Consider the following 20,130-nt stretch of genomic DNA (forward strand, 5'->3'; position numbering starts at 1 on the left):
TATATATATGTGTGTGTGTATATATATATGTATATATATATATATATAATAGCAGACTTAACTACTAACCTTTGTAGATTTTATTAATATCTATTCTTCAATAATATCTGGAGTTTGTAGGACTTTCCTTGATTGAAAGTTAATGATCACTTAAAAGTCATTTATTCTTCACTTTGAATTAGACACTATGAAGAAATATTTGAAATATCAAACAGATAGTAAATATAGAGTTCTCTTTTACCCTATTGGGAATAATGTCAATTGTGCAGCCCTGAAAACTACCAGCATTCCTTGATCTTTTGGCAGGTGTTGGTTCTGAGAATTGTATCATTCTGTGCTTGGGTGAGTGTTTACTGAAGCCATTATTTCATAAGTCCTACTATTCTTATCAGATTTTGGAGTGTGATAGAATTATTTTCCTCAAGTAAATTGAACATTTAACTTTACTTTTACACATGCTGGGGAAGAAGTTTCCACCTGCTTAATGTGCTTTACAGATGACAATGGAATTAAGAAATCCCTCCTTCCTCTGATCCAGCAGGACACATGGGCAGTAGTACACAGATAATAACAGCTCACTATCCAGCATCTTAGACTGAGGGGCAAATGAAATCAACACCTTTTATGTTACATATCTAAATGTAAGCCAAAGGTTTTAGTAGAAGATGGAATAATTACATAAACAAAGTTTTATTCCCTGGCTTATTCCTTGGCTAATATAAGAGCTATTTAGTATTCACGGCCACTCTTTTAGATAGTGAAAGGTTTTCCCCTAAAGACAACCACACTGAGAAAATCTACATTTCACATTTCCTATCACCTATATCCTAAGAGTATGTAATAAACTAAGAGGACTTTCATTAAATCCCAGGTGGAATAAAGTCGACAGAGGCGAAAAAGTGGAGTTGGAAATAATATTTAATGTTGCTTTAGAATTTTCTTTTTGAGTTTAATGATGATTCTCCAAGGTTCTTTTGAAGAAGGCCATCTTTAGTTCAACATGCATTATCCCCAAATCATGTATTTATTGTCATGGTGCTATATGGGAAATTTTAATAGTTTTAAACAAATTTAATTGTTCCGTGTGACGTAGTTTTTTTCAAGGGAATTATAAGTTATTATAAAACTGTTTCTCAAGTGACTTGTGCAGGTTAGTTGGAAATAAAGTGGTAAGGTGGGATAAACTCCAGGAAATTCATTGATTATTCAGCAGTCATTTCTGTAGCATCCATTATGTTCTTGGGGCTTCCCAGGTGGTGTTAGTGGTAAAGAATCTGCCTGCCAATGTAGGAGGCACAAGAGACCCGGGTTCAATCTCTGGGTCAGGAAGATCCCCTGGAGAAGGGAATGGCAACCCACTCCAGTGGGTTCTCCAGCTTGGAGAACCCCATGGACAGAAGAGCCTGGCGGTCTAGAGTCCATGGGGTTGCAAAGAGTTGGGCACAGCTAAGCAACTGAACACACATGTTCTTAACAAGTGCCAGGACTGGAATGCAATATAGGGAAGAAGGGAAGAATAGTTCCTACCATAATAGAACAGGAAAAAGGAGATTTGATCTCATTTTCCTGGGACAAAATGCTAAACAGCATTTTACATCTTTTAAAAATTTGCTATGCCTTTAGGCTAAGATGTGCTGCTTAGCTTCTTGCATATTTTAGATGTAGGTTGTTACATATAGAACCACAGTATATGCTGACATGCTTATTCATCCCTTGTGGATGTTTCCCGACTGCAGCTGTAGCAGTTGGACATGTTATGTCGGGACCTGGACCCAATTTCAGGGGAGCACACATATACACCAAGCAACTTCTACCATCTTAAATGTCTATAGTTACCTGGGGCTATTTGAGGGGATTGGAGTGGTGAGCCAAGAGAAAATGTTAGAACTGAACAGATGTGGTGAATGAAAACCAATATTTGTTCATTTTAATCATATTTCGTTTTGCTTAATAAAATTTAGAAAACTCTCCAAATTGGGGTGAGCTGATCTGGTTTCAGTGGCATTTGGTGTTAATGACTGACTATCAATCCTGGGTATTTGCTTTCCTTTTGACCACAGATATGGAATCAGCATGTTAAATTTATTTGTTTAGGATTTGTGTCCAAGAAAAGATTTTACTTAGAGTGATTTATTCAGATTGTTAATAAAAAATCAAATTCAGTGTGACAGCTTTGCCAGATGTAAAATTTAGATCTGACCAGCAAACTTGAACACAAGTGTGTCTGTGTCAAGGAGAGATCAATCTTTCAGACATATAAGTGAGGTAAATATTTTGTTGAAGAGATTCTACCACCGTGATGCCAGTTTACAGAGACATTTCTTGGAAATGAGCAGACTATGTAATCCTGTATCCGTTAAGATCCAAAGTACTGTAAGCTCTGAGAGCCAGGAGTAATAGTGGATGTTAACATGACCAATTAGCTTCTTTCTGACAGCATCTTGGAATACATTGAAGCAGAGAGCAAACAGGATAAGAACTGTGAAATAGCCAAAGATATGAGAGACAGGGATCAGAAACAGTTCATTTGGCAGCAAACTTAGCTTATCCAAAGGATTTGGGATTTTATTTATTCTAAGCTCTTGTAATATCTTTTAGTACAGTTTGTTCTTAATTGGAAACTAACCTAACAGTAAATAAAATTATATATATATATATGTGTGTGTGTGTGTGTGTATCTATATATACATATACGTGTGTGTGTGTGTATGATGCATACATAGAAAAATTTTAGTCTGACAATTTTCATGTTACAACATTATTAACAACAGTAGCAGCTGCTTTGGACTGATCTATTGTGATACTGATTTTCTTCAGGACATATTCATTCATTCTCGTTCATTCTCATTCTCTCCCCCTCTCTTTCCCTCACCACTTCCCCTTCTCCCCTTTCTGCTTCTCTCCTTTCTTCTCGAATTCCTTTCCCTCTTTCCCATGTTTATTTGACTTTATTTCACATCATATGAATTGTTCAAAACAACATATGGTTGTATTATTATTTAAGTCTTCTTACAGATAAGCATTTAGACCCAGGGAGGCGTAGAAGGTGGCTTAAGGACAGCCTTACCACTATGTATGTGTCCAGGCATGCTAAGTCATTCAGTCGTAGCCAACTCTTGGCAACCCCATGGACTGCAGTCTTCCACGGTCCTCTGTCCATAGGATTCTCCAGGCAAAAATACTGGAGTAGGTTGCCAGGCCCTCCTCCAGGGGATCTTTCTCACCCCAGGTATCCAACCCACGGTTTTGTGTCTCCTGCATTGGCAGGTGGGTTCTTTACCTCTAGCACCACCTGGTGAATTACCTCAATCTCAGTCTTAATCAGGACTTCTCTGGTAGCTCGGATAGTAAAGCGTCTACCAGGTTCAATCCCTGGTTGGGAAGATCCTCTGGAGAAGGAAACGGCAACCCACTCCCGTACTCTTGCCTGGAAAGTCCCATGACAGAGGACCATGGTAGGTTATAGTCCATGGAGTCGCAAAGTCGGACACGACTGAGCGACTTCACTTTCAGTCTTAATCAGTCTTAGTTTCTCCTCTTTACTGCACCATGCTACTAAGGCCTTATGTAGATTAAGACCACATCCACTTGATCATCAAATAGTTCTGCCTGTGGTCTTGGATATTCTTTAGGCCAAAATCAATGTGAATTCAAGATGAAAAGAAACCTGTACTCCACCCAACAAGCCCACATTGATTTTACTATTTTAAAATTCTCTCTCCACCTGAATGTTATTTTCCATGTTCTTTCTGAGGAATGTCACCCAACTCAGTAGCTTCATTTGCCATCTCTGTGTTGACAGTTATAAAAGGTATGTTTCTAAGACCACTTTACCAAGCTCCAGTTTCAGATACTGTATCAGATGGGGTCCAGCCAGGAGTACAGAAAGAGTACTATTTCAAAAAGAGGAAATTTAATGTAGAAAATTATTTCCATAGGTGTTGAAACCAAGAAGAGCAAATTTGGGAAGATATAATTCTTGAGATTAATACACTCAGCAAGAAGTAATCTTTATTGAGTGTTTTTTTTTTTTTCAGTTGTAAATGAAAGAATTTCAACTCAAATTAGTTTAAGCAGAGGAGGGAGTGCACTGGAACATTGACTGAGAGAAAATTAATTTGGTTTAACTCATTGGACTCAAAGATAGGCGAGCAGGTAGCTGAGGTTTAGGAAGTAGAACTAGGTCTTCATTTCTTCAGGACATATTCATTCATTCTCGTTCATTCTCATTCTCTCCCCCTCTCTTTCCCTCACCACTTCCCCTTCTCCCCTTTCTGCTTCTCTCCTTTCTTCTCGAATTCCTTTCCCTCTTTCCCATGTTTATTTGACTTTATTTCACAGACTGAATATCTCTCCAAATAGCAAAGAAGATGCCAGACATGGTCATTTTCTTCCAGCTAAACCTCTTGTTAGAAAAATAACTATTATATTTAATAACTCATATTAAGATATATCAATATCTTAATCCAATGTGAAGGACTGGCCAATTGGAACAAATATTACCAAAGAAATGATATTATGTGGAATGGCCAGCCCTGTGTCAAATACCTGCTCTTGAGGCAAGGAGGTGAGATAATGGAATTGAGGAAGCAAGGCTTTCTAAATGAAGGGATGGTAGCCAGGCAAAAATATCATATGTCCACACAACATTACTACTATTGTTATGTTGTCAACAGAAAAACAGGGAGCCCCTGGTATTATAAATATTATAAATATTTCAAGCCCTGCTCTATATTGATTAATAACAATAGTCGATCTAAACTCCACCTGTTTTTATTTTTCCTTGTTTCCTGTGGTTGTCCTTTCTCACTATGGCTTTGACTTCTGGAGTTCTATGTGAGGGCTATGCAGAGCTCATCATATTTCAGAAATCAAAAGCTTTATAGTGAGCTAAAATATGTATTCCAGAACTTGTAAGCAAGAATTCGCATATAAAACAATCTCAGTTTCTTCATTTTCCTTATCAAAAAATAATGCATCAAATAAAGATCATTTATTGAATGCTGACTACATGCTGGATCCTCTTTTCTAAATTAAAAAAGACTAAAATATTCTTTTAAATTCAACATGAATCTTTTTGTAACTTTTTTAGAAGATATTTCCTCATTTTTCAAAATTTTTCAAAGCTACATGTTTGTATACCTTCATATGTGGAATTCATTTATTCAGCAAATGTTTATTGAATGGTGTCAGCTGATGGTGATTATTAAGTGAGCAAATACTTATTACAAAGGCACCATTTGGGATAGTTATCAAGGTGTTCGACTTTTATTCAGCACCTAATGACAGTATATACATTCTAATTGTCTCAGAACAGTAAGGAGACAGGTTTTAAATTGATTATAAAACCTCGGCACATCTAATTGCTAAATCCCCCAACTTTTTACATCCCACAGATATAAATATTATTAACTTTCTGTCATTCTGAAAAACTATAAATGTGAGGATTTTTTTTTCTTTCTTTTTTTTGCCTCTGAAGGTAACTTTATTTTTGTACACTTTCTTCCATAATTCATTTTAACCACATTCCTTAAATGTCAGGTTCATTTTTTCCTCATATCTTACATTTTGAGTTGCTGACAAAGGGGTAGGCCATTAAGGAAAAGGCATTAACTCTAAAACTAGCAGTGCTGCTATAGTCATGCCAGCTTCCCATCAGGAGTTCATTAGTGGGTGTGGTTCCGGGTCTGAAGCACTCATCTCCTGGTTGCTTTTGTTTCCTAAATCATCTTGCTACAGGCGCAGCTTTATTCTTTTGTTAGATTTCATTTAATTCCTCTTTAATTTATTCATCTACGAAATAAAAACAAAAGCTGCTATTACTCGTGTCATCCCAGAGCTACTCTAAGTATGAATAAGTATGGCTAATGCTAAATTTCTAAATTAAAAGAATAATGGCACTTAAATTATTTCTGCCTTTTCTGTTTAATGGTTTATAAGTGGCAAGGAGTTCTTGCAAGTGGAGAGTTTTACACTTGGAATTAAAGGGATTGCATAAAGTTTGAGTCATCTTGAGGTTTTTTGTCCAGTTGAAGGATAGAGTCTGTGAAGGGATGAGGTTTTTGATTCTAGTTTCCAGAAACTGAGATTTTCAAAGTGACAGTGTTTATAAAATTTGTTTTTTTCCCTCTATCAGCATGTCTGTTGGAAATTACCAGGGAGTCTAGATCCCACTGGGTGGTTATGAAAAATCTGTCAAATTGGTTAGACTGTTCAGTAATATAATGACATTAGTTAACTAAATTGCTTCCTTAATGAGGGCATATTAACATTGAGTTTTAAAGTGATAGCCTGAAGATTTTTAGATTTATGTAGATGAGGAGATTTGACAAATGAAAACTAGTAGAAGAAAGTAAAAATTTTTGCTAAGCAGTTATAAAGCATCTTTGTTTCTGTAAAGTTCTTATGATAACTCTCTGAGAGATCTAAGCTGTTCGGCTCATATGACAACACATATTCTTTACCCAAGGTCCTGATTTGAAAGGATGGAGATAAAATGTAGCGGGCTTTCCTCTCAGTCTCCAAGCCCTTTTATTGCCCATAGCTTGGTTCAATTCCTCACTAGTCTTAGCTCCAGTTAAAGAAACTTAAAGAATCTTTGGTTATCGGTTCATCAGAAAGTCAGTCTATTGCTATCTCTTCTTTAATTACAAACTCCAATCAGGATTTTTCATCATTGTTTAGGTCTAAGCTCCTGGTTTATATGCCAATGTCAGTTTCTGGGCACCTGGATTATTCTCATGTGTCTATATCCATGGTGTGGTTCCTTACCAGATCTAATTCCTTGAGAACTGTGATCCTGACTGTCACTCAAGTCTATAGTCCGTGTGACAACAATCCTGATTAATACGTCATGACTGTCTCAGCATCCATCACCTCAGCCAGGTTGTCTGCTTCACTGCTTTCTGCTGACTTCTCTGATGCTCTGTGCTTCCTTCCTGATGGTTCTACTGGGCTCTGGGATGCTGCCTGTCCACCTGCCTGGACTTCTTGCACTGCCTGCAGTGGGAACCCACTCTGATCCATCTCTTGCCTGTTAAACCTCTCTAAGTTCTAGCCACACCTAGTGAGCCCTATTTAAATGACAGCTGTTGCATTGACAACAGAAGCCTACCTGTTCTTTAGCCATTTTGCCTCTAGCTTTTACTATTGTATTTTTTTTTTTACAACTTTGGAAACGTATTTCATACAAAGGTGGAGAGTACTAAACAAGAGATCAATGACAGTCTTGTCTGGCTGGGACAGCCCATCTCCTTTCATAAGTTGTTAGAATTTACCCAGGTGACTGTGATAACATGAATGATATATTACATTTATCTAGCCCTCACTATATGCCTGATTCTTTTCTAAGTACTTTTGGGGTATTAATATACATACGGTAGATTACAAAACCTACCGTCAACAGAAGGGAGGCAACATCACATTAAAGTGCAGTAGGACAGTCCAATCTCTTAGATTTCACTAAGCTGTATGTCATTTGAGACTATCCTCACATCTCTGCATTGCCAGCATTCAGCTTTGGGAGAAAAAGTAAATGTTACAATTGTACAAATTCTATGAGCAAATATGAAGAAGGAAATGTATATAGCTCTACCTAATTCTATCAACAGTACTGAGATGAAAGTGGAATGTCCAAAAATAAAAGGTAACCTAGGATATTAGAAGGTGGTAACACCCATGGGTTAAAACAGGAAAACAAAACCCAGGATATTAGAGAGTTGTAAACACAAATACCTCTCCTGTCAGGGTAAAAAAGAGGGAGACAAATACAGTCCAATATAATGAGATACTTACAATATTCTTAGATGTTAAGCTGATCATATTTTAGTCTCATTTATTTTCTTTGTTGTTTTCAGAAGGATTTTAACTGAATGTGTACTGATGTGTTAGTAATAAATATGAAAAAAATAATGGAAATGTTTATAGTTTATAATAGTTCAACCCTCATGGAAACGATAGTCTGTTGCGTGATGTGGATGAGGAAGCAGGAAGTTACAATGCAGAATGGCAAGTGCAATAGCACAAATTGGGCTTTGTATTCAGACAATCCTGGATTCAAATCCCAGCTCCACCACATACTAACAGGGTTACTTTGGACAAATTATTTACTCTCTATTGACCTCAGTTTCTTTGTCTATAAAATGGATATGATAATCATACCTGACAGTTGTGTGGGCTACGTTGAGTTCAAGTCCAATACACTGTACTCAAGATATATTGATATCTCCACTTCACTTGGCACTTAGGGCACTTAAGATATTAGTTGGGAAATTATGTAATATACTCTTATACAGAATTATAAAATCCTAAAATCTTTGAAAAATGGAAAATTTTGGGAAATGTGTTATGGCAACTTCACAGAACTACAAGAGGAGGAGTAAGATGAAAACTCAGCTTTGACATATTGAGTCTGCAGACCTTTGAACCATGACATCCAAATTTCCAGTTAGGTTTTGGATATAAGGATTTGTGATGTATGGTATATATGGGATTGGACAGATTCAAGTGGGAATGATAAACATAGTCATTGTATCTAGAACTATGAGAGTAGGTGACATCATCCAGAGTGTTGAGAGAGAGGACAGGACAGAATCCAACCACTCATTGATCTTTCTATCCATGCATCCATCCTAAATTTGTCAGACATCTTTTCATTGATTTATTGACCCACCATGAAGCACTGAGGATATAAAACTCAGCACACTGATCAGTGCTCTGTTCTCCCATAGGATTTTAACTAAGATACAGGTTCAGCTCAGCCAAGACAGATGTTTATTTGTCTCTTTCATAAGATTATGAGTGAATACTTTAAGGAATGCAGGTTCTTTCAGTCTCTTCACCATCTCATAACCCTAGATTACGGACATGTATATGGCACAAGATAGTTGACTTTATGTCTACATGTCCACATTCTAATCTAGGGATGGAGAAAGATAGGAAATGGTATAACTTGGAAGTTTACCATATCACTTTCACTCATATCCTAATAGCCAGGAAAAAAAAATCCTACTTTGTCTCATTTAGTTTTAAAGGAGATTCAAAATGGAGTCTTATTTTACTGCATAATTTATGAAGGAAAGGAGAAGACATATGTTGAAGAACTGTAATTCCTCACATACAGAGTGTATGTTCTGGTTGGAGTTACAGTCAAGAGAATTGACAATTACCATAAATTATGGAGGTTACAACTGTAGGATGTTATGGGTATTCTTAGGTTTTTCACTGTAGAGGAAGGTCTCTGCTCCCAAAATTAGCCCTGGAGAGTTTCCTGTATCAATGTTTTCTGTCATTTATTCTTTACATTTATCATTTCTTCAGAGTAACTACATGTTGAAGAAAAAAATCAATAATTAATTCATCCTAAAATGTTTATTACTAATCACTTTCCCCCTTCCCCCTTTTCTTTATAATTCTAGAATGTCTTCATGTGTTTAACTGGTGGGTTTATAGGCTGACCTGGAAAGATATATTTAGACAGATCTACCTAATCTGAAAACCAAGTTTATTACTAAGATTTGACGCTTCCAAGAAAGAACTGATTGAAATGTTACTAAAATTAATCCATCAGTTGTATGGATGTGTACTGATAAAGACAATAAAGGGGAAAAAAAGAATTTGCACTAATTTCCTGATCATTAAAATAATCTTGTAGTGAAGGTGGTATAATACCTTGGAAGAAAGTAGAATACAATTTCTAGGCAAGCAAGTTCCTAGAACTAATTGCTTATTCTTAGCTCATCATGGAACTGGGCATCTTGACACCAAATATTTCTATCAGATTGGTTTAATTTTGAAGAACTAAAACTCTTATGAGTTACTTAAGATTACCTTTCTTCAAACAAAACAGATCAAGCCTTGGTAAAATGATTCTATAAAGCGAATCTATTCTGCGTAGGAATGTAGGGAGCTTCCCGGTGTTTCTCAACAAAGATGTCTCTGGGCTTGATAAACTATGGGAAAGCCTCGGGAAATTTGATGCTAACAGTAACACTATAAATGCAGATTATGTCATTAAGAAAGATAATTTGATTTCTGTATCACTATATCTACCTGGTTATTTTGCCATCTTCTATTCATTAAGGATTTTTATGACTTGTAATTTTCCCTGCTGAATTAAATTGTTTCTCTTCCCATTTTTAAAAATTTCTGAGTCATTTTTTTCAAGCATTTAAGCTTAATAATTTTGTCTATCCCTAGGTGTAAGACTATCATTATAGCCCTGAAAATAACAGATCATATATTTAATTGCCAGTCATTTAAGCTTTTTTTCCTTTTAAGTGATATTTTATGAAATACTATATAAATTCAGAACATCAGCATTATGATTCATTTAAATTTGGCAGCTTTTGGTAATTTCTCAGTATATGATATCTGTATATGATATTGAGTATTTATTGCTTTTTAACAATCACATTCAAGACCTTACCTACATATTTTATTAACGTATTTTTCATCTCACAGTATTATTTTCATTCAATTAGAATTTAATTTCAACAGTAATTTCATTGTTGAAGTTCTGAAGTCATTACTACTTGACATCCAGCTGTGTGACACTAGGCAAATCATGGAAATTTTTCCATCCTCAGTTTCCTCATTTGTAAAGAATGATACTCTTGCATAATTTACAGGGTTGTGGCTTTAAATGAAGTAGTCCTAATAATCTTTATCAAATACATAGAAAAGTATCTGGTATGCAATAAAACAAATAAGTAAAACCTATTATTACTATTACTGTGATTACAGAAAATAAGAGAACAAATTCAGCATTCTTCTCCTAATAGAGTCTTAGCTATTATTTTTAATATTCAATGAGTAGTATAAAGAGGAGAGAAGTAACTTACTTAGAAAAAAAATACTTAAACTTCTGAAAAACCATTAGAATATTACAGATAACTTAGTATAAGGGAAATTAATTATGAGCTCTATTATTTTGAAAGAACACAATCAGCTATTAAAATAATTCAAAAATTTGAGTAAGGTTAATTACCTTACTTTTGCCAATGCATTTTTAAATGAAGGATTTTTAATCCTTTTCAAAAACATGTTCAAAACATATTTGTTTAATTTAATACTGTGTGTAGTGGGCCCTCAACTCCTGTGCAGTGAGTAAAAACCACTATAATATATCGTAAATTGAAGGCTCACCATAGCCACTATTGACTTCAGCTGCTAAAATGAGAGTCTGCTCTTTTCAACTTTCTCCCCGTTGTATTAGAATCTGTCTTGTTTTGAAACCAGTTAAGAGGCTTTTTACTTACTTTCTACTGCAGGGAAGGATTTCAGTTGGTTCCATGGCTTTTAGTCAAGTATCACTTTATTTCTCAGCAAACAATTCAGACCTGTGGGAACCATCCCATAATTTAACTGCAGGAAAATCTAAGACCTGGAAATGTCTCACATACACAAACATTTTACAAGGTTGTGCTGATCTTCATAAAAAGAGTGATATTCTACTAGTTTAAAACCTTGTAAGTATTCTGCTTTGGAGGTTTTCTCCAACCAAGAGAGAAGGCTTTCCAATTTATTGTAATATTTCCTCAATGGCATATATGTATACATTAACATAAATACATGTTTAAAAAGTTTGCATGTGTATGTATGAATGTGTACAATTAGGACTTTATGTCCATGGAATTTATTCCTTTGTTCAAATCACACTGATTCATATGTAGCCATAAAATCTACAACACATTTTTAAGTGAGTTCTCTTGGCCTCAATTTTCTCTTGGAAGAGCTAAAGCTTATATCTTTTTTTTTCCCTTCATTTTAGCAGTTTTAATGAAAGCTGTAGACAGGATGACTATTCCTGCATCTTCTCAATTGTTTCTTCCTTATATTTGCCCTTCTCCTTTCCTACTTGGTGGGATTTGGCTTTGCGTTTGAGGTTCTTTTTGCAGTCCTTGTCCAGTTTTAGTCTGGTGATAACCACCTTGCTGGAGTGAATGCCCACATGGACAGTTGCTCCATTAGCCTTCTCCCGCTGCACTGGTTCAATGTAGATGCCGTATTTCTTCCTGTAAACCTGGGCTACTTTGCCAATTTGCTGCCCTTTGTCGTGCCCTCGTACAACCTGAGCTTCATCATCCTTTCGGATGGGCATGGATCAAATGTTCTACTTCTGTCTTAGCTCTTTAGAAAGAGGAGAAGATATAATTTTCCTGCGAATGTGGGAAGGCACATTGAAATGCCTTTTTCAATTCTTGCTTCGGTCAGGTCAGAAGTCACAAAGGGATTGAACTTCATTTTGACCTCTGTCGCTTCAGCAATGGCCATAGAAGGGAAGAGCAAAAGCTTATATCTTGAAAGGGGTTATCAGAAGGACTGACTGAGGTAACAGGTATAAAATACCTAGTTAGTGCCTGAGTGAGTAGGTGCTTAATAATGGCTTGATGTCTTCCCTTCCATCTTTCCTATGCCTTTACTTTTACAAAACTTCTGGTCCAAATCATGCTTTAACTACTGTGGGATTGCTTCTTTCATTTCTAAAATCACCATGTAATTTATTCTCACTTTTAATCAAAAACAGACAAGTAAATGTTATAATACTGTTTCAGAGATTTTCCAGTTGTGAGCATGATGAGCTGCCCTAAAGATAACTTCCCTGGTGGTGCAGTGGTTAAGAATCTGCCTTGCAATGCAGGGGACATGGATTCAATCCCCGGTTGGGAGACTAAGATCCCACATGCAACAGAGCAACAAAACCAGCCTGCTGCAACTATGAAAGCCCTTGTAGCATAACTAAAGAGTCCATGTGCCTCAACAAAATATCCTGCATGACCCAATGAAGACCTGATGCAATTAAATGCATATATATTTTGGGCTTCCCTGATAGCTCAGTTGGTAAAGAATCCACCTGCAATGCAGGAGACCCCTGTTCAAATCCTGGGTCAGGAAGATTCCCTGGAGAAGGGATAAGCTACCCACTCCAGTGTTCTTGGACTTCCCTTGTGGCTCAGCTGGTGAAGAATCCACCTACAATGCTGGAGACCTGGGTTTGATCCCTGGATTGGGAAGATCCTCTGGAGAAGGGAAAGACTACCCACCCCAGTATTCTGTCCTGGAGAATTCCATGGACTGTATAGTCCATGGGGTCACAAAGAGTTAGGACTGAGCTACTTTGACTTTCACCCTAAAGACAGGCATTAATATCAATAGAAAAATGAAATTACAAAATGAACATAATTTTTTATGTTCATTTTTATTGCATTTATGAAAATAGTAGTGTAGATATCATGTATATTAATGAACAAGAGTTTTGCTAAAATGACAAATAACTTCATGGTGTTTCCTCTTTGGACACTGATGAAGATGGGCTACAACTTTTACTCACTGCCATCATATGGAGACCTTTATGTTCTACTTCTCTTTGCTAAGTTGTCATGTTCATTTATCTCCCTTGGCATCTCCTGTACAGTAAGATGGTCTTAGTTACTCGCAATCCCTCTGCTCTTCAAAAATATGCTACTTTATTGCATGTCTCAACTCTGTTGGCTGTCAGGCCCTGTAGTCTTTTCCTTGTATTCTAAGACTTCTTGCTTTGTCACTTAATGTTTGGAATTATTTGTAGCTAATGCTGATGAAATTGGTCTAGGGCTTGAAATTGGTTTCACCTAGGCATGGCTACTGGGCATGGCTACTGCTTTGTAAAACTTTAGTTTGGTTTGAGGCATTTGCTATATTGAATCTCACGGTTGGTTTGCTGAATTGTTGGAGGACAGACAATATATGCTTAAAATTTTTGTAATAATAAACTTTATAGTTGGACATTTTTGGAAAATCTCCTCCAGGCCATTAACAGGTCTGGTACTAAAAGTTGAACATAGCAGAGATGTCGGTAGCTGGAGTCGTCTTCATCCAGCATTGCCCTGACATCTGAAAGAGGTCTTCTGTGTGAGGAAGCAGTCCACATAATTCTACCATATCTGACTTACCATGTTAGTTAGAAGGAACCTCAGTTAAAACCAGCAAACATGAAGTGTAGTTTGTCCAGTAGGAAGTTTTTCCGAGCTGAATATAAACATTTTCTCCTTAGAATATTGAAAATCTGCTATTTGTCCCACATCCATATTGCTTTTACGTGTGTGTGTGTCCTTAACTGCTCAGTCATGTCCGACTCTTTGTGGCCCCATGGACTGCAGTTCGCAAGGCTCCTCTGTCCATGGGGATTCTTCAGGGAGGAATACTGGAGTCAGTTGCCATGCCCTCCTCTAGGGCATCTTCCCAACCCAGGAATTGAACCCAGGTCTCCAGCATTGCAGGTGGGTTCTTTACTGCCTGAGCTACCAGGGAAGTCCAAGAAGACTGGAGTGGGTAGCCTATCCTTCTGGAGGGGATCTTCACAGCCAAGGAATTGAACCGGGGTCTCCTGCATTGCAGGTGTATTCTTTACCAGTTGAGCTACCAGAGAAGCCCATTGCTTTTATATTCCATTTCATTTATTGGCTTTTGGCTATATCTTTAAAATTTTTATTTTATTGTGGTAAGAACACATAACACAAAATCTACCCTCTTAGTAACTTTTTAAGAATACAGTACAATATTTTTAACTACAGATACAACATTGTACAGTCGATCTTTAGAGTTTGTCTTGTGTTACTGAAACTTGATGTTCAGTAGCAGCTCCCCATGTTCTGCGCCCCATCCCTGGCAAGCATCATTCTACTCTCTGTGTCTATGAGTTTGACTATTTTGAATAATTTATGTAAGTGTAATCAGGCAGTATTGATCCTTCTGTGACTGGTTTATTTCACTTAGCAGATTGTCCTCCGGGTTCAGCCTTATTGTTGTAAATGGCAAGATTTCCTTCTTTTTATGACTGAATAATATTTCTTTATGCCATTTTTTTCTTTATTCATTCATCCTTTAATGGACGTTTAGGTTGTTTTCACATCTTGGCTACTCTGAATAATGCTACAGTGAACATGGGAGTGCTAATATCTCTTTGAGATTCTGATTTCAAATCAGACTATTATTAAAAAAAAAAAAGACCAGTGTTTTCAAGAATGTGAAGAAATTGGAATTATTGTACACTGGGTGAAATTATAAAATTATGTATTTACTTCAGAAAACAGTGTGGAGATTCCTAAAAAATTATAAATAGAATTACCATATGATCTAGCAATCCTTTGTCCTTTTCACTAGATAACAGCACATTCATTTCAGTATATAACATTGATGCTAGGCATGAGCATGTCATAAAGCTTGGCCAAGCTCATGGTTCTTTCGTTCAGCTGCAGAGAGACACAATAGAGCTAATGAGAGAACTTCTTGGATTTCTTTTCAATTATTCTTTGAATAGAGAAGCTCTCTTTCCATGGTTGTGTCTGACAGAGTAAAATGAAATTCTGCGGTCGTTGACCGTTATCTTTGCCAACTTGCCGTTAGTAGGAGAGAGCTTGTCTGAGAATGGAGTGAACAGAGGAGAAAGCAAGATGTATGTGAATCTGTGGTTCTTCCCATGCCTGGTATTTTCACATCTAATTAAGTGTCCTACCGTTCATTTTAATTGGGGAGTGGCATCTTATCATATTGGTGTGCCATAAATTATCAATTGCTTATTAGTTAATATATTGTCTGAGATTAACCATCATGTGTATAGTGTTTGGTACTTTCAAAAGGCAGATGGGTGGCATTGCTTATTCAGAGTATGTAAAGTTTTCTAAGACTTTTCATATGGTAGGCAATGCATTTACTGTGGACTTCCCAGGTAGCTCATGGTAAAGAATCCTCCTGCAATGAAGAAGACATGGATTCGATTGTTGTGTTGGGAAGATCCCCTGGAGGAAGAAATGGCAACCCAGTCCAGTGCTCTTCCCTAGGAAATCGCATGATCAGAGAAGCCTCATGGGCTATAGTTCATGGGGCCACAAAGAGTCCAACACAACTGATCACGCATGCACAGTACATTTACTATGTTGTTTTTTGCTAGGGCATTCTGTTTCAGGATTTTGATGTATGTTCCCTGGTCAAAATGTTGACAAACTCTTATGAATAAGTTTAAACATAGATTGAATGAATGTTTTTCTCATAAATGTTAAGAAACAGGAATTGTTTCTAATGTAGTGTTAAATAATCCAGAAAGTTGATGTGTTGCACAGCAGCATGTGGGCCAAGTGGGATCTTCAGGCATCTCTGTCTTGTGTGATAGGCTTTTGTGCTTTAGAAAGCTCTCAGCACAGTTGACATCCTGAGCATATTTATATAGTGTATATTACGAGTTATAGGCCCTTGAGAGTGAAAAAGCTGGCTAGCCTTGTCTGAGTCTACCAGCCTGTCTGACTCCACCCTCTTGGTCACTGCACTCCTTTCCCCCTGAGTGGAGTGTGTATGTGTGTGTGTGTGCACATGCACACACAGGCTCAGTCCTGTCAGACTCTTTGTGATCCCCTGGACTATAGCCCACCAGGCTCCCCTGTCCATGGGATTTCCCAGGCAAGAATACTGGAGTGGTTTGCCATTTCCATCTTCAGAGTATCTTCCTGAGCCAGGGATCGAAACTGTGTCTCTTGTGTCTACTGCATTGTCAGGCAGATTCTTTACTACTATGCTACCTGGGAAGCCCAAGAGTAGAGAGGGGATATCAATAAAGCTCAAAGTACATGTAACCACCTCCCTTCCTAACACATATGCTCATAGTGCGATGAGAGTTAGGCCTACCTGCTGTCATCTTGAGTTTCACTAACCTGGCCCTGAGGGAGGCCTCCCTATGACACTTTCATTTCTTCCTCCTAGCCACTCGCCTTTCCAGGTTCATAGTTCTTGACTCCTTGTCACCTACTCACATCCTGAACTATTCCCTTGCAAATCCAACCAACTTCTAGTTGAAGAGGCAATGCTAATTGCACTTATATAAGTGTGGGAAGTGGGCTCATTATTGTTGATACCATCAAATTGCAAAAAATGTAAAAATGGATGCTTTAGTAGAGGAAATTACAATAACTTTGTTAAAAAAAAAAAAAAGAAAGAAAAGAAGTCTCTTTCTTAGCATAGCTATTCCGTGTACTATCTGTACGATCTTTGTTGAATTACTTAATACTTCTCAAGTCTTTGTCGGCTTTTGCAATGAAGGAGACCAGCAGAGAAGAAGCTTCTTTCACATACCTAGAGAGGGTATTGATTTTCCAGTAGCAAATACATCAGATTATTGCCGTTCTTTACGTGCCCTGAGGCTCATGAGTAGGCTGGGGAAAAGAAACATCAGTGAAGAAGGGATTCGAAAATACAGAGAACAGTCTGAACAGCCCAAGGTGACAATCCTAACAAAATAGAGATGCTGGAATAGACGTACTCTTTTCATTATATTCCTCTGTATTTCCATTACTACCTCTTTCTCTGCATGAGGATTTAAGTAAAATCAGAAAGACAAAAACCTAAAAAAGTCCTGAAATTTTTTAAAAAGAAATTAAAATATTGAGGAGATAAATTGAAGGAGAAGGTTGCCAGTTTGAGATCATAATTAATGGCCAGCATGATATAGTGGAAGAAATAACTTACAACTCTGAACAAAATTATAAAATGTTGAGAATTAGGAAGCCAAATAAAACAAACATGAAGGGTAGATTAGGAGTCCTAATGTATACATTTAAGTCTGAATTTGGCAATAAAGAGTTCATGATCTGAGCCACAGTCAGCTCCTGGTCTTGTTTTTGCTAACTGTACAGAGCTTCTCCACCTTTGGCTGCCAAGAATATAATCAATCTGATTTTGGTGTTGACCATCTGGTGATGTCCACGTGTAGAGTCTTCTCTTGTGTTGGAAGATGGTATTTGCTATGACCAGTGCATTTCTTGGCAAAACTCTATTAGCTTTTGCCTTGCTTCATTCTGTACTCCGATGCCAAATTTGCCTGTTACTCCAGGTATTTCTTGACTTCCTACTTTTGCATTCCAGTCCCCTATAATGAAAAGGACATCTTATTTGTCCTTTGAACCATTCAACTTCAGCTTCTTCAGCTTTACTGGTCAGGCATAGACTTGGATTACTGTGATATTGAATGATTTGCCTTGGAAATGAACAGGGATCATTCTGTTGTTTTTGAGAGTGCATCCAAGTATTGCATTTCAGACTCTTTTGTTGACTATGAAAGAAAGTAGGGAAAACCACTAGACCATTCATGTATGACCTAAATCAAATCTCTTATGATTATACAGTGGATATGAGAAATAGATTTAAGGGACTAGATCTGATAGACAGAGTGCCTGATGAACTATGGACGGAGGTTTGTGACATTTTACAGGAGACAGGGATCAAGACCATCTGCAAGAAAAAGAAATGCAAAAAAGCAAAATGACAGTCTGAGGAGGCCTTATACTGTCCATGGGATCGCAAAGTCTGACACAACTGAAGCGACTTAGCACACACACAAGAGTAAAAAGAAGTTAAAAGAAAAAAAAGAACAGTAAAATGAGAATATATGTAGTAACAACAGACTATAGGTTTAACTTAAAACCTATGAATTCTGAACAATGAAGTCCTTGATTTAAACAAGTATCTTGTTCAGTTGCTAAGTCTTGTCTGAGTTTTTGCAACTCCGTGGTGGACTGCAGCACGCCAGGCTTCCCTGGCCTCCGCTATCTCTGGAAGTTTGCTCAGATTATGTCCGTTGAGTCAGCGATGCTATCTAACTGTCTCATCTCATTGGCAGGTGGATTCTTTACCACTGAGCCACCAGGAAAGCTCAGCAAGTATTAATACCTATCCTAGCAAAAATTGGGGAGAAAAAGTATGAGAATAACTATTTAAAACCTAAAATTACTTCTTTAGCCACATTGTTTTGGGGGAAATTTATTGGAACCTCTAATCACAACTCATTGTGAATTCTTTATAAAATATATATTTGTATAAAATTGTCATTGAAAACAGTAATGCATTGATCAATTCTCCAAAAAGTGCCTTGTATAGCCTATGAACTTAATAACCAGTTTTCCTTCTCTTGAAACCTCAATTTTACTTTCCATGAAGCTATTCTCTTATCAAATTTTAAGCAGGTTTTATCGTTTCACTAATGGTGTATTTTTGAAGTGGTAGTGGCCCCATTAATTGCTTAAGAGCCCAGCTAATATCAAACTGAACATATTTTGCTATCAAGCAATAACTGGTTTCCTTAGGAAAATCCTGATATTATGGCTAAATCTTAGAATATAAGAAACCTTGACTTATCTTTTTATGGGAAAGAATCTTTTCAAATTTTGTGTTTCAAGGTTAGTAGCATGGAGCAGTATTTGTTACAATGTACACAAATCAGCATCATATATCAGTTTGACATATAAAGTCAATAGCACATTTCTAAAATAGAGGCAGTGTGTATTAGTGGAGACAGAGAAAACCTAAGTTGGGCCTGACTCCAGCACCTACTGACCTGAGGTCTAGGACATATTACTGAATTTCTCTGAGTCTCAATTTATACAACAGAATCATCATGGTTGTTCCACCTACCTAGAGGGTTTTTGTTGTGACAATCAAATGACTACTTTATGTAATAGGGCTCTGTAAGCAAGAACACACCAAGTATGTGGTGAATAGCTTTATTTTTTTCTTTGTGGAAGGATTTTGTTCAGTGTTTCCTGTTAGATATTAGATTTTATCCGTCCTTTTCTCATGCTGTTCATGGGGTTCTCAAGGCAAGAATAATGAAGTGGTTTGCCATTCCTTTCTCCAGTAGATCATCTTATGTCATTGGAAAAGACCCTGATGCTGGGAAAGATTGAAGGCAGGAGAAGGGGACGACAGAGGATGAGATGATTTGATAGCATTACCAACTCGATCGACATGAGTTTGAACAAGCTCTAGAAATTGGTGATGGACAAGGAAGTCTGGCATGCTGCAGTCTATGAGGCCACAATGAGTCGGACACAACTGAGTGACTGAACTGACTGACTGTCCTTTTCTGGATGCATATAGGAAGGAATTTATCTGTGGTACAAAATCTGAATCACTAAAGATGATGTTTGAATAATAATAAAAAAGATTATTTTATTCTTGTCCTTACCATAATAGAAGTACCATATTAGGGAGATCTATAATTAGGTTGAATCCTGAAACATGTACTTAAAATACAAAATGAAGTTAGTCTACTTGGAATCATTTAAATTTTTGTAAAATGTGATTTCATGAAATGACTAAGGACATAAT

At 37.0% G+C, this 20,130-nt stretch overlaps 1 protein-coding gene and 1 pseudogene across 1 annotated transcript in view; one reads left to right on the forward strand and one right to left on the reverse strand.

Annotated features, from left to right (window-relative positions):
- GPC5 (glypican 5) overlaps positions 1 to 20,130 on the forward strand; it is a 746,923-nt gene that overhangs the window by 172,701 nt on the left and 554,092 nt on the right. The window lies entirely within an intron of this gene.
- LOC136144404 (large ribosomal subunit protein uL24-like) lies at positions 11,801 to 12,243 on the reverse strand (annotated as a pseudogene).

The sequence above is a fragment of the Muntiacus reevesi genome, chromosome 11 (assembly GCF_963930625.1).
Source record: "Muntiacus reevesi chromosome 11, mMunRee1.1, whole genome shotgun sequence".
In the NCBI taxonomy this organism is placed as follows: Eukaryota; Metazoa; Chordata; class Mammalia; order Artiodactyla; family Cervidae; genus Muntiacus; species Muntiacus reevesi.